The sequence below is a fragment of the Artemia franciscana genome, chromosome 12 (genome assembly GCF_032884065.1).
Source record: "Artemia franciscana chromosome 12, ASM3288406v1, whole genome shotgun sequence".
In the NCBI taxonomy this organism is placed as follows: domain Eukaryota; kingdom Metazoa; phylum Arthropoda; class Branchiopoda; order Anostraca; family Artemiidae; genus Artemia; species Artemia franciscana.
In genome coordinates, this window is record NC_088874.1 from 31,508,431 (window position 1) to 31,522,039 (window position 13,609).

The 13,609-nt window shown below is 35.2% G+C and overlaps 1 long non-coding RNA gene across 1 annotated transcript; it reads right to left on the reverse strand.

Moving 5' to 3' along the window:
- Positions 1 to 2,074: 2,074 nt before the first annotated feature.
- Positions 2,075 to 13,602, reverse strand: LOC136033988 (uncharacterized). Its single transcript, XR_010619078.1, has 2 exons — positions 13,235 to 13,602; positions 2,075 to 2,321 (listed from the first exon to the last, which is right to left on the reverse strand). It is a non-coding gene; the product is annotated as an uncharacterized LOC136033988 (long non-coding RNA).
- Positions 13,603 to 13,609: the final 7 nt, after the last annotated feature.

A 13,609-nucleotide genomic window follows, 5' to 3' on the forward strand; every position in this document is an offset into this window, starting at 1 on the left:
ACCTTACTGATGCGCGGAGCCTTATGCAGCCAATACGCAGGGGATGATGTCCTGGTCACATTGTAAACGGGAGCAGTAATATTGTAGCCTTCAGGGGGAGCAGCATCAATGTGATTGATAGGATTCAGCAGGGGATCAGCCACGGATTGGGGGTGAATTAAATTGAATAAAAACACAAAAGATAGGGACATTTATCAGGTAAAGACGGACACAAGACTTTAACAAAGGGGGGATTTAGACATTTATAAGAATTTTTGAGTTTTACAACCTTTGACGCTGCAGAACATTAAAAAAGGGGTGGCATATTTGGATACTCCAGCCTTAGATTTTACTGCTTTTTCTGTGAGGCCACTCGTGAAGTCACAAAATCAATTATGTGATTGTAATTCGTAACATGTTTATTAGCGCGGGTCCCCACTGGGTTTTTAGAGCAGTGGGGTCAATTGGGTATTATGAGCAGGCCTGGTGGGGTTATACCACCTGCCACCCCAAAGGCTGACTCTGCTTAATACTTACTTATGAAAACAAGAGATTCTCAGCAATTACACACGACTCAAACCTTAAGAATTTATTTTATCAAGAGTCTAATATTTCACCAATGGCCTTGAGATATAAATGTCTACAAAATCGTCATTTTATAAATAAACTTTTTATAAACAAAAAGTAAAAACCAATTTTTTCTTTCAACTGAAATCAAGGAGTAACTTTAAAACTTAAAACGAACAGAAATTGTTACGTTTACGAGGGGTCACCCCACCTCAATCCCTCCCTATTTATGCTAAGGTTTTTGAGTTTTTAAAAAGCTTATTGTTCTAGTTAAACAGAACTTGTGTTTCAGGAGTCATTCTTAAGTAATTGGAGCAAAAAGTCAGACTTCGCATAAAAAGTAAGGTATTGAGGAGGGGTAGCCCCCCTTAAAACATTCTCTATAAAACTTACTACCATAATAATTAGCTCTCTATAAAATGTCTCCAAGATAAATGGGAGCCCTGATGCATCCTATTCCCCCCCAAAAAAGCAATTCTGCAAATTCTCCAAACTTTGACAATTACTCATAAAATGTTCTACGTCTCTCCCATATTCCTAACAAAGGGCACAAGAAGACCAGCCTCCCGGGACATTTTCATCATAAGAATCCAAGTGTGCCCTACGCTATGGCATAAAATTTGCAAACACCTACAACCAACACCTTAGCACGCTCCACGGTGGATTCAGTATCAACTAAAATTCCTCTCAATACATTACTTTAATCTGGTTATAAAATCATATGCTACTTTAATCTCCTGGTGGTAAAGAACCACATCCAAAATGCCAAGGAAATCATTAGGTTTGCAATTGGGACCCTGGTTATTATTCCATGCCCATGAGAAACCGGTTTATCGGGCAAATGTAATATCTGAAACAAAAATTTGATCATCTTGATAATGCTCTTATGACACAAATTTGGTAAACCCAGGTTTGCTTTAAGAGCCAAACTGCTTTCAAGCCGACTACTTTTTAAAATAAATACACTGCAGAGACTTCCATTGTCTCATTGTAGTGGCTCCCCACAATAAAATCATGAAACGCTGCCAAAAACCTAATAAGATGAAGATAGGCTGAAACAGAAAATTTAAGGAAAGCAAGAAATTTAAGGGAGATAATCATGAAAGAAGTTCAAACTCAGTTAATACATTGGTGCACCTTAAATTCAGTAAGTCAGAAAGGCTAGAAATATCTTCAAAAAATTGTTTTTAGCCTTAAATGTTCTAAAGAAATTTGACTCCTCGTTATAAGGAGCATCATTAAATTAAGCTTTTCAATACTTTCATTACAGCTGTGGCCAAGCCTCCCTCGTTAACCAGGTATGGCTCGAATGTGTAGTTTTATCGTTGGACGACTCTACAGGTTCCATTTTGATCTGTAGTTGGTCTTTATCTTACAAGACCAAGAAGTAACCTGGTACGCGTAGACATTCCGAGGGAGAAGGTTGGACGGTGCTTCTGGTAGCAATGGCACACCCTATGTGATGGTAAGACTTTATTTGTAGTTTTTCTATTGAACGACTCTAGTTTAGAAGAGAATACGACAAAAATGCAACAGATTTAATTTTATTCATGACTGAAAACAAAAATTGGACTGATTCTGGGTGCTTGTGAAGCGAACATTAAGCCAAATCTTCCTATAGTAATGGAGCATTATGAATATACTGGAGCATTGTGAATAGAGCATCTGTAGGGGCATTGTGATTGAGTTTGAATCCAAAGTAGTCTATACTGTTGTCCTGTGATTGTGTTTAAGCACCATCTATAACTCAAATCACGGAATAACAGTTAATAGACCTGAAAGAGAACAGAAAAAAAAATATATATTAAAATCTTGAAGCAAAGAGTTCAAAAAAAGAATAACTAACGTCTAATAAAGAATAGACAAATAAAAAGAATAAATGATGAAGAATAAAAGAATAACAAATACCTAAAATTAACCTAACTACCAAGGAGGCAGATGAAGCAGAAGCATTCAAAGGTAAGAAATCTTGGGCCAAAACTGATCTTACTTCTGACGTGAACCTACTTCTACCCTTATGGTTTTGAACTGCTTTGCTTAATTACTTGCGTTTCAAGCTTGTTTAACTTAGCTTAGTTTTACTTACAAAAAATAACAAATTTGAGTACTTTATATATTTGACATGCTTGTTGTCATAGTGTTGCATTTACATTTAAATGAAAATACTATAATGCTTTCATCTATTTCTTTACTTTTAATTAATGTAAAAACTTTTCCCACAAGACATCTTTTCAAAAAAAGTAAAGAGCTACATTAAGCCAAAAATAAACAAAAAAAGTTAATAATCTCCCAAGTGTAAAACTACCACAGATCACTATTCATAAAAACATGAAACTCAAAACAAACATAAATTACGATCAAATAGTTCGTGGTAAGGAACTGTAATAACCAGCGACCGGCCTCAATGGTAACCAAAACTGAAAAAAAATGAAATATTAATACCAATACTTACTTCAAAATAATTATATTTTTATGCTGATTTTAAATATATAATTTTCATCAAGTTCAGTTTTACCCATCAAAAGTTACGAGCCTGAGAAAATTACTGAAAAGTGAAAAAATCACTGAAAAATGAGCCTTATTTTAGAAAATAGAATGGAAGACCCCTTAAGTCATTAAATGTTAACAAAATCACACTATCAAATTCAGCATATCACAGAACCCCACTGCAGGAGTTTCAAACTCCTATCTACAAAAATGTGAAGTTGTGTCTTTTTTTTTGCCAGAAGACAGATCACGGATGCGTGTTTATTTTTTTTTTCCAGGGGTGATTGTATCGGCCCAGTGGCCCTACATTGTCGCAAGAGGACTAATTCTAACAGATATTAAAATTTAAAGTGCTCTTTTTAAGTGACAAAAATATTAGGTCTAAGTTGCAAACTTTGGCCGTTGTTTACATGTAGTAAGGATTATTGGGAAGTATACAGTCGGTTTCAGGGGAAATTTTTCGTGTTGAGGGGAAGGGAGTTACGTGGGAGGATCTTTCCATGGAGGAGTTTGTCATGAGAGAAGAGAATTTCCATGAAGGGACTGTAGGTTTTTCTGGCATTAATTAAAAAAAAGTGAAAAAAAAATTCAGCTGAAAGTAAGGAGCAGCATTAAAACCTAAGAAGAACGGATATTGTTGTGCAAATAAGGGGGTTCATCACTTTCATGATACCTTGATCTTTATGCTGAAGTATTTTTAGTAATTTTAATTATTGACTTTACGGCCTTTGTTCTTCAGGGGTCATTATTAAAGAATTGGGACAAAATTCAAGCTTTAGTGAAAAGAGCGAGGTATTGACGAGGGGGCGAACCCTCTCATATACTTAATAAAAACATACAAATATAGAAGTTAGTTACACAAGTTAATTCGTAAGTTACGTATATTTATTACTAACAAAAACGTTCGTAAAAAAAGTTCTAGTTGTCTTTTTAAGTAATCAAAAATTGGAGGACAACTAGGCCTCCTCCTCCTCTGCCCCCCTTTTTTTTATCATCAAATGTCCGATCAAAACTGTGAAAAAGCCATTTAGCCGAAAAAAATAATAATATGCAAATTTAGTTTTAATTATTCATGTGCAGTGAGCCAAAATCAAGACTTGCTTTAATTAAAAAACTTTCCGGAATTAAATAAAAAAATAGCTTTTGTTATTTTATATACGGAAATCATTCCGTATATGAAAGAGGTTATCCCTCCTCAACGCCTTGCTCTTTGCGCTAAAGTTTTTTATTGATTTAAAAAGTAGAGTTGTAAGAAAGAGTCAAACTTTAGCGAAAAGAGCCCGGTGTTGAGAAGGGGACAACCCTTTTCATACATGGAATACTTTCTGATCGTTTTAATGCCGCTCCTTGCTTGCAGTTACAAAAACCTGTTTTTTGTATTGAATAAATAGCTGAGTCAAACTCAAAATGAGCAAAAATTAACATGAATAGGGCTGATAATCTTCGTGCCTTCTCAAGACCAGAACGCAATTTGCGCTTAACTGAAAACAAAATACGCTTCAAATTAATATGTATACTTAATAATGTAAACCAGTCTTGAGATGTGACTTTGTCGCCTTTTTGAGAATTTTCATGTTCATATATAATTTTGATTTATTTGAACATCCGGCAAAATATTAATTGAATATTAAGAACTTATGCAACAAAACTACTCTTCATAGAAAATGTTGGCTAAACAATCATACCTTGTTCAAATTTTTACTTACAATCGAATGTTTGAATTCTCAAACTACAAAAAGCGGGAAACTCACAACCAATTTACAAGCATTGGTAAATTTACTTTTACAGGGATAAATGGTTTTCAATTTACCTTCTAATAAGCATTTGGAATTATTCAGGAGGAATATGGGTGGGGATCGGCCTGGGAAAGGAGGAATTCCCACAGGGTGGAAGTTTCCAGGGGAGAATTTTTTTTTGGAGGGGGGAGGGAAGAATACGCTTATTTCTGTAGGCAACATATTCATAAATGTCAACTGATACTGTGTAGTCTTGCACCCACATGAGTATTTCATCCAACTCATCTTAATTTATATAATTAATCTTAATAATTAATTACATCTTAATAATTAAGTTGTTCTTAACGAGTGTATACTGTTTATTTTTCAAGAGTTTATCGATTATCGGAAATATAGCTTTTAGTTTCTTTCATCCATGAAAAATTATCCCAAATGGGAATTCAAAATATTCGGTATGAAATTGTATTGCAGTTTTCATTCTTTTAACAACAGTTACTTACCGGTTTTTCGTTTTTTCTTCTCGAACTAAAGTAAAACAACAGAGGTGGCTTTAATACGAATTAGAAAATAATAGCACCCCAAATAGCAAAGCGTCTCCTAGTTGAAATGAAATAGTAAAAAATAATAATAAAAAAAACTGAAAAACATCGACAAATAATAAGCCACAATTACTACCAGACACACAACAACTACTACTGATACTACTAAGAGACTCAACTCACAATCAAAGTAAAAAATGCTACATAATAAATTAAAGATGAATAAAGTTCATAGAGCAGAAATACTACGCAACAAAAACCCTACAAAGCAAAAGTAATGAAGCTTTTAAAACTAAATAGATGGCAAGATCGATTGCCATATCCAATCGAGATAAATAGCATGTTCAACAATAAAAAACATTAAAAAACGCTTCAAAACATGTTTGTATAGATTTTTACGAGTAAGACAAAATTTTTTAGGGAAATGGGTTCAGACTCTGAAACCACCTCCTCCATGGATATGACTTAGTTTTTTTTTTGCATTTCATTTATTCGTACTGGATACAATGGATTGATGAATATGACATTACATTTTGGAAAGCTCCGCAGAACTCTCGCCTGGGGCCAAAAAGAATGGTTTTTGCTTGTCCATGAGCCAGAGCCTATGGTGTGCGAAGTGAAGTGGAGTTATATAGCCTATGTCAGAGAGGAGTATCTGAAGTTGTAGAGCCAAGCTTTCGTTTCATTACACAATGTTTCTGCTTTCGAGTGGAAAGTTTCGTTCTAGCAGACAAGCACCACTTTCAAATTGAAGATGGACTAAAATCTATAAGTGTTAAATATATGCGGCATTTACCCGGCCCCACAGCCAATATAAAAATGTGGCATTTTTCCACGGGTCCGAAAGTGCTGCCGTCTATTGTTTCTACCCATTTCTGTTCGTGATTTCAGCTGAATTTATCATTCGGTTTTTGGGACTCGGAATTGCGACAGAGAAATGGTATCAGATATGCCTAATAAACTTTAAATTTTCCCTCATTGCTAAAGAAATTGGAGCTTATCCTTTGCTTTCCAAGCGGTGACGTTAGAAAGTTGACTTACGGCAAAAAAAGAATCAACTTTTGAACTAAGACAGATGAATTTTCCATAGTTTCATGGATCCTTTTTGAGCCCAGGAAAATTACAGTTAAAAAATTATAAAACGTACTCATTTCGTTATGGTTCTTCGTAACTGCCATCTCCTTCAAAATAATCGGTCAAAAGCAGTTTCGAGTACTCTGTTAAAAATCTTCTTCGCTAGGTTTATTCCGAAATTCTTCATAAAATCTTAATCAAATTAAAATTAATTTGATTAATAATAATTTTATTTAAATAATAAATAATAATATTATTTGATTAATAATAATTAATCAAATTAATCAAATAATTCAAATGAATTATAATATCAAATTTATTAAAATCTTTAATAAATTAAGGCGTCAATGCCCTACCAAAAATATTGGAAAATGCTACTGCAAAAGCCACCACTTGTTAGTACCTAGGCATTGCTGTCTATTTCAACGCTTACTTTGCTTTTTAAAGAGTGCCCAGGAGTCGAAGAGACTCTGAGGTTCAGGAATTCTCGTGCTGTAAAGCAAAGTTTTGCTTATGCTCAAGAGCTGGAGCTAGGAATAAGAAATGGTGTGAAAGTTAAAATTTTTTGTCTACAAGTCACAATCATTACAATTATGGGTGGCATAAACAAATTGAAAAAAAAAACAACAGAACATTGAAATCACAACCTATAATTTCGCAGCAATGGATCTATTGATACTAGATCCGTTTTTTTTTTAAGTTTATGAGTATATAAAGGTTAGAGAAGTTACAATAATGAAAAAAATGTAGGATAACTGTGGGAAATATATAAAAACAACAAATTTATTTTCTATAAATGAAATGGAAGAGAAAACAAGGAAAGGATTTACATTTAGAATATCTCAGTATGGAACAGACACCAAAGGATAAAAGAAAAAAAAACAACAAACAATTAGACAAGAATCATATGTAATTTTTTTTTAAATAATATAGTCTATCTATAAAAAACCCTCTTTTAATGGTCGATTTTTGGCAGGATTTAAGAGTACGTTGCCGGACACTCCTAGTTTTCCGTTAAGATTCTGTCGAGTTCTTTTGCAGCATACTTGAGATTCTTCTATAGTATTTTCACTGGCGTTTCTATCTTGGAAATTAAATAAAAAAAAACAAGTTTTTTTAAATGAAAGTAAGAAGCAACATTAAAACTTAAAACGAACAGAAATTACTCCGTATATGAAAGGGGCTTTTCCTCCTGAACGCCTCGCTCTTTACGCTAAAGTTTAACTCTTTCTCTTAACTCTATTTTTATAAAGGTAAGAAACTTTAGCGTAAAGAGCGGGACGTTGAGGAGGAAAAGCCCCTTTCATATACGGAGTAATTTCTGTTCGTTTTAGTTTTAATGTTGCTCCTTACTTTCATTTAAAAAAAAACTTGTTTTTATTTAATTTCTGGACGTTTTTGAATTAATGTATGTTTTGATCTTGGCTCTCCGCACATAAATAATTTAAAGAAATTTGTATATTAATTAATTGCAATTAATCGGAAGATTTTGAGAAAAAGGAGCGAGGGAGGAGGCCTAGTTGCCCTCCAATTTTTGGATTACTTAAAAAAGCAACTAGAACCTTTAATTTTTTACAGACGTTTTCATTGGTAAAAAATATACGTAACTTACGAATTAACTTACGTAACGAACTTCTATATTCGTATGTTTTTATTGCGTTTTTGAGGGGGTTCAACCGTCTTCGATACCTCGCTCTTTACAGTAAAGCTGAAATCTTGTCCCAATTCCTAAAGAATGGCCTCTGAATCACAAAGGCCGTAGAATAAATAGTTGAAATTACTAAAAATACTTTAGCGTAAAGAGTGAGGTATAACGAGGAGGTAAACCCATCATATGCGTAATAATTTTTGTTCGTTTTAAGTTTTAATGCTGTTCCTTACTTTCAGTAGAAACAACTTTTCATATTTTTTTTCCCTTGTTTTTTCAAATAATGCTAGAAAATCCTGCCCCCCTTCATTGAAATTCTCTTCCCCCATGAAAAGTTTCTACATGGAAATATTCTCCCACGTAGCCCCCTAAACCAAAAACATCCCCCTGAAAACGTATGTACACTTCCCAGTAATCATTACTATATGTAAACACAGGTCAAAGTTTGTAACTTGCAGCCCCTCCCACGGGGACTGCAGGGGAGTAAGTCGTCCCTAAAGACATAGTTATTAGGATTTCGACTATGGTGAATAAAATGGCTATGTCAGAATTCTGATCCAGTGACTTTTGGGAAAAAATGAGCGTGGGAGGGGGCCTAGGTGCCCTCCAATTTTTTTGGTTACTTAAAAAGGGCACTATAACTTTTGATTTCCGTTGGAATGAGCCCTTTCATGACATTCTAGGACCACTCAGTCGATACGATCACCCCTGGAAAAAAAAAACAAAAAAAAAACAAATAAACACGCATCTGTGATGTGATGTTCTGGCAAAAAATGCGAAATTCCACATTTTAGTAGATAGGAGCTTGAAACTTCTACAGTAAGGTTCTCTGATACGCTGAATCTGATGGTGTGATTTTCGTTAAGATTGTATGACTTTTAGGGGCTGTTTCCCCCTATTTTCTAAAATCAAGCAAATTTTCTCAGGTTCGTAACTTTTGATACATATAACTGATCTTGATGAAACTTATATATTTCAAATCAGCATTAAAATTCGATTCTTTTGATGAAATTATTGGTATCAAAATTTCATTTTTCAGAGTTTCGGTTACTATTGAGCCGGGTCGCTCCTTACTACAGTTCGTTACCACGAACTGTTTGATTGGCTCTGGCCTTCTAACAAGAGCCTAGAGATACCCATCAAAACAAAGCAAGTATTCCAGCTTTGAAAACTTCTCCGTATACCCAATTCTACCGCCAACATAAAAGCACTGTATACACAAATACAATGCCACTTAAAAAATAAAAAATCCATCAAATTAAAATAATTATTTCTTTTCCGCATAAAGAAGCACAATTTTAAAAATTACGAGCATAAATGCACTCTTCTAAGTAATCAAACTGAAAGAACCGATTTACCGATTGACTGCATTATAATTATATTTGAAGTATTGACTATTTTATTTATTTTATAATAATTTTTCCATTAATTTAGCAGTATAGATTAACGAGCACAAAGACACGTCACTTCTTTTTCTAAGATAAAAAACAATGACGAATTCTAGAATTAGGATTATGATCAAGATTGTCTTTCCAATTGATTCAATCTTTTTATTAGGGTCTCTACCATAAAACCTACCTCTAGGGATATGAAGCAGTAAGTATACGATAAGCTATAAGAAAACAAAATAATAAAGTTTTAGTTAAACAAGTTTTTCAATTTTTATTAAAATAAAGGGAAAATAAAATGTCCTGGATTCTATATTTTTCTTGTTTGTTGAATCTGAAAGCGGTTTCCTGAATGAGGAGCAGAGACCATACAAGGAGCAGAAGAGCTTGGATGAGCAGTAAATTCGTTTATTGAGGGGAGAGCAAAAAAGATAATTTATTAAAAATGTTTAGGGTTCTGTTTCTTTCAAAATGTGAGAAGGGGAGAGAAAGGAGCAAAAACAAGAACTTTACGGAGAATTTAATGAATTTAAAGTTAAGAACCCTTGATTTTTATTTGAACTTTACAATTACTAGAAGTCTGTTATGTTGCAACGCCTTTTTCTGTGAAAATGAATGCTATCACACAAAAAGACGGCAACAGAAAAAGTCTTCCACAGAGTTCGTTACGAATTACTGCTCAACTCTAAAATTTAACGTAGAAAAGAAAAAGGATGTCAATCGATTGGAGATAAAAGACAAATAAAAAGTGATAAAAAAGAAAGAAGAACAGCTCTAAAACTTAAAACTGACCCTATATATAGAGGACAAAATTAAAATCTGCGTTCGTTTTAGCCATCCTTCGTTTTTAGTTCTACTAAGATGTCCTCACTAGAGGATCATTGGTGGATGCTGAACAAGAATGGAGTACAAAAAAATGGTCAAAATGATCTTGTCGTCTTTTGCTAAGCAAGAACAAGAAATTGGGCAGCAAGCAGAACTCTACTGAGTTAAGCAACTCGTGTATGAAACCGAGAAGCCCTAGAAAAGTACAGTATAATCTATATTTAAGACAGGAAAAGGCTAAGGAATTCCGGTCAGGGTAAAAAGCTTAGAAAAGATACAAAATGTCAAAAGGGAGCTAGAGAACAAGGTAATAGCTAGAACAACTCATCATATAGGGAACGGAAACCCCATAGTTAAAAAGAGGGTAAGAACTATGCTACGTCCAGACAAACTGCCAGAAACAAAACTTAAAATATGAGACCATAAATATTAATTAGCACACTTTCAAAATAGAGCAAAAAAGCATCATTAAGTAAAAAAAAGATTTATATGCATATTTTGTTTGAATAATATAGTCTTTCTACAAAAAACCCTCTTTTAATGGTCTATTTTTGGCAACATTTAAGAGTATGTTACACGACACTCCTAGTTTTCCGTTAAGATTCTGTGGATTGTCCCCTTGTACGAGAATCCTGAGACGCCAGAGGAAGAAGACCAGGAACTGCCTTTGTATTAATAAGTTTATGAACCAGAATGACATCACCCTGTCTTCTTCTATAAACCAGAGTTGGGAGTTTCAGCTTGCATAGCCTTGTAGGGTAAGGGAGCTCATGCAGTCCACTCACCATCTTAGTAGCTCTTCTCTGGACATCTTCAAGAATTTTAGCATCTTTTTTTAAAAAGGGGGGGTGCAAGGACCATGTCTGTCTCAAGCCTCGGCTGAACAAGTCCTTTATACAAAAGGCTCAGAATGTTAGGAGAATGGGAGGAAATTGTTCTTTTTATGAGCCCTAGTGATGAGCTAGCTGCTGCTGCTGCCTTCTTTGCATGAGTGCTAAATTTAAGATCATTGTCAACAATTACTCCTAGGTCACGTTCTCCCAATACTGGAGAAAGGAGCTGACCATAAAGAGAGTAAGTTGTATTGATATTCTTGTGCCCAAAGTGTAAAACATGACATTTTGACACATTGAAAGTGAGTAGCCAAGATTTCGCCCACACGCTAAGGAGATCAAGGTCATTTTGAAGTTGGGAAGTATCTTCAAGAGTGCTAGCTGGACCAATTACCTTGGAATCATCAGCATATAACGTCATCCTGCTTTTAAGCGCTAGAGGAGCATCATTTATGAAAATATTGAACATGGTGGGGCCAAGAACACTACCCTGTGGAACCCCACTGATAACATTCTGAGAGGATAGAATAGGATTGCCATCTGCATCAAACAGTCTTATATGCTGAACACGCTTCCTCAAGAAATCCAGAATCCATTTAAGAATTTTTATCCTCCAAACCAATAGATTGTAGCTTAAGCTCAGGTCTCCTATGACAACCTTTGTTGAATGCTTTTGAAAAATCAAGGAGGATCATGTCAACAGGGATTCCCAACTCCAGTAGTTTTGTAATATAGTCATGACTCAAGCAGATTAGTGTCAACTGATCTGTTGCATTGGAAACCATGTTGATAGCTGTTAAGAAGATGATTCCGATCAAGATGGTCAATAACTGCTTTGTTGACAATACGTTCAAGAAGCATAACAACAACAGAGGTAATACTAATAGGCCGGTAATTTTCCACAGAATCTTTCCTTCCCTTTTTGTGAATGGGGGTAATATATGCCACTTTCCACTCAGCAGGAAGCTTTGAGCTATCAAGAGATAGTCTAACGAGTTTTGAGAGTGGGTATACTATTTCTGTTCTGCACCCATGCAAGAGACAGGGGTGGAGGCCATCTGGCCCTGCAGATTTATTTACATCCAACAAAGCTAGCTGTTTCATAACAGATTCCTCAGTCAGCTCAAGAGGTGGCATTGGTTGAGTAACAATATATGAGGGGGGAGCTGGGAGCTTACTAGCAGTTTCTGATGTAAAAGCTGATGCAAATTGGTCATTTAGGATCTTGGCTTTAATAGCTGGGTCTGAAACTGTCTGACCATAATGAGTCAAATCAGGGACAGAGTGCCTATTTCGACATTTAACAGAAGCATACTGCCAAAACAGCTTGGGATTTTTTTTTATATTTTCAGCTAACCTATCTTCATGTTTCTTCTTCAGTTGTTTGATGGAATTGGTGGCCTCATTCTGTGCCTTTTGATACTTCTGATAGTTTGCATCTGTTTTCTTTTTATTGAAGTGTTTCCAGGTTCAATTCTTCCTATTCAGTAGTTTGCTAGTTCGACAAGTCATGAAGGGTAGTGTTTTTGCCTGTCTCCTCCAAAATGTTCTAGTGTGAGCTTTTTCAAAAAACTAGCAATACGGCTTTGAATTTCTGCCAAGATTCTTCGATATCTGAAGTGAATATGGTATCTCAATCAAAGTCAGCAAGTCTCTCAGAGATACGCCAGTAATCAATAACTTTGTGTTGTTTAGGAAGAGGTTGAGTAGTAGACAAGCGCAATTCTTTGAGGATAGCAGCATGATCACTGTTACCAGTCTGTTACAAATCTGGATTATTAAGAATAACTAGGTCCAGTATGTTGGATGCTTGACCATCTCTATACCGTGTAGGTTGGTCAACAGTTTGGAACAGCGAATATTCAGACAGACAAGTAAGAAATGGAGATTCCTGTTCTTTGGCTGAAAAACCAGAACCATCAACCCAATCATGATTGGGAAAATTGAAGTCTCCAAGAACCACTGCATGTTGGTTGCAAGAGTCTTTGATAATATCAGAAATGATATTAGCAAGATACTGTTCTGATTCAAGGCAAGAGGGAGTATTAGGACTACAATAAACCACTCCAACCACCATTGTAGAATTACCACACTGCAGTCTAACCAAGACATCCTCAACCCAAACACAGCAATAGGAAGAAGGAATCAAAGTGCTTACCTTGAAACTGCTTTTTACATATATTCCAACACCTCTCCTGCAGGCATCGGACTCAATGTTAGATATGAGTTGGTATCCACTGATTTCAAGTGCTTGGGCTGTAAGAGGCTGTTTCACATTTTTGGGGCATATCTCAGATATGGCTGCAATATCAACTGTTTCTTTTGCTAGGCGGAGATGGAATTCTGGAACCTTGTTGAAGAGGCCATCAGTGTTCACACTAAGAATCCTTAATGTTCCAATATCATTTGCATGACGAGTTGCACTTTTGGTTGCACTGTGCAGAGATGATTTATTAGCAAAAAATACACCAGTAGAAAGAGGCTCAGTTGATGAAGCACCAGAAGAAACTGTTGAATTAGCACTGAAAAAATG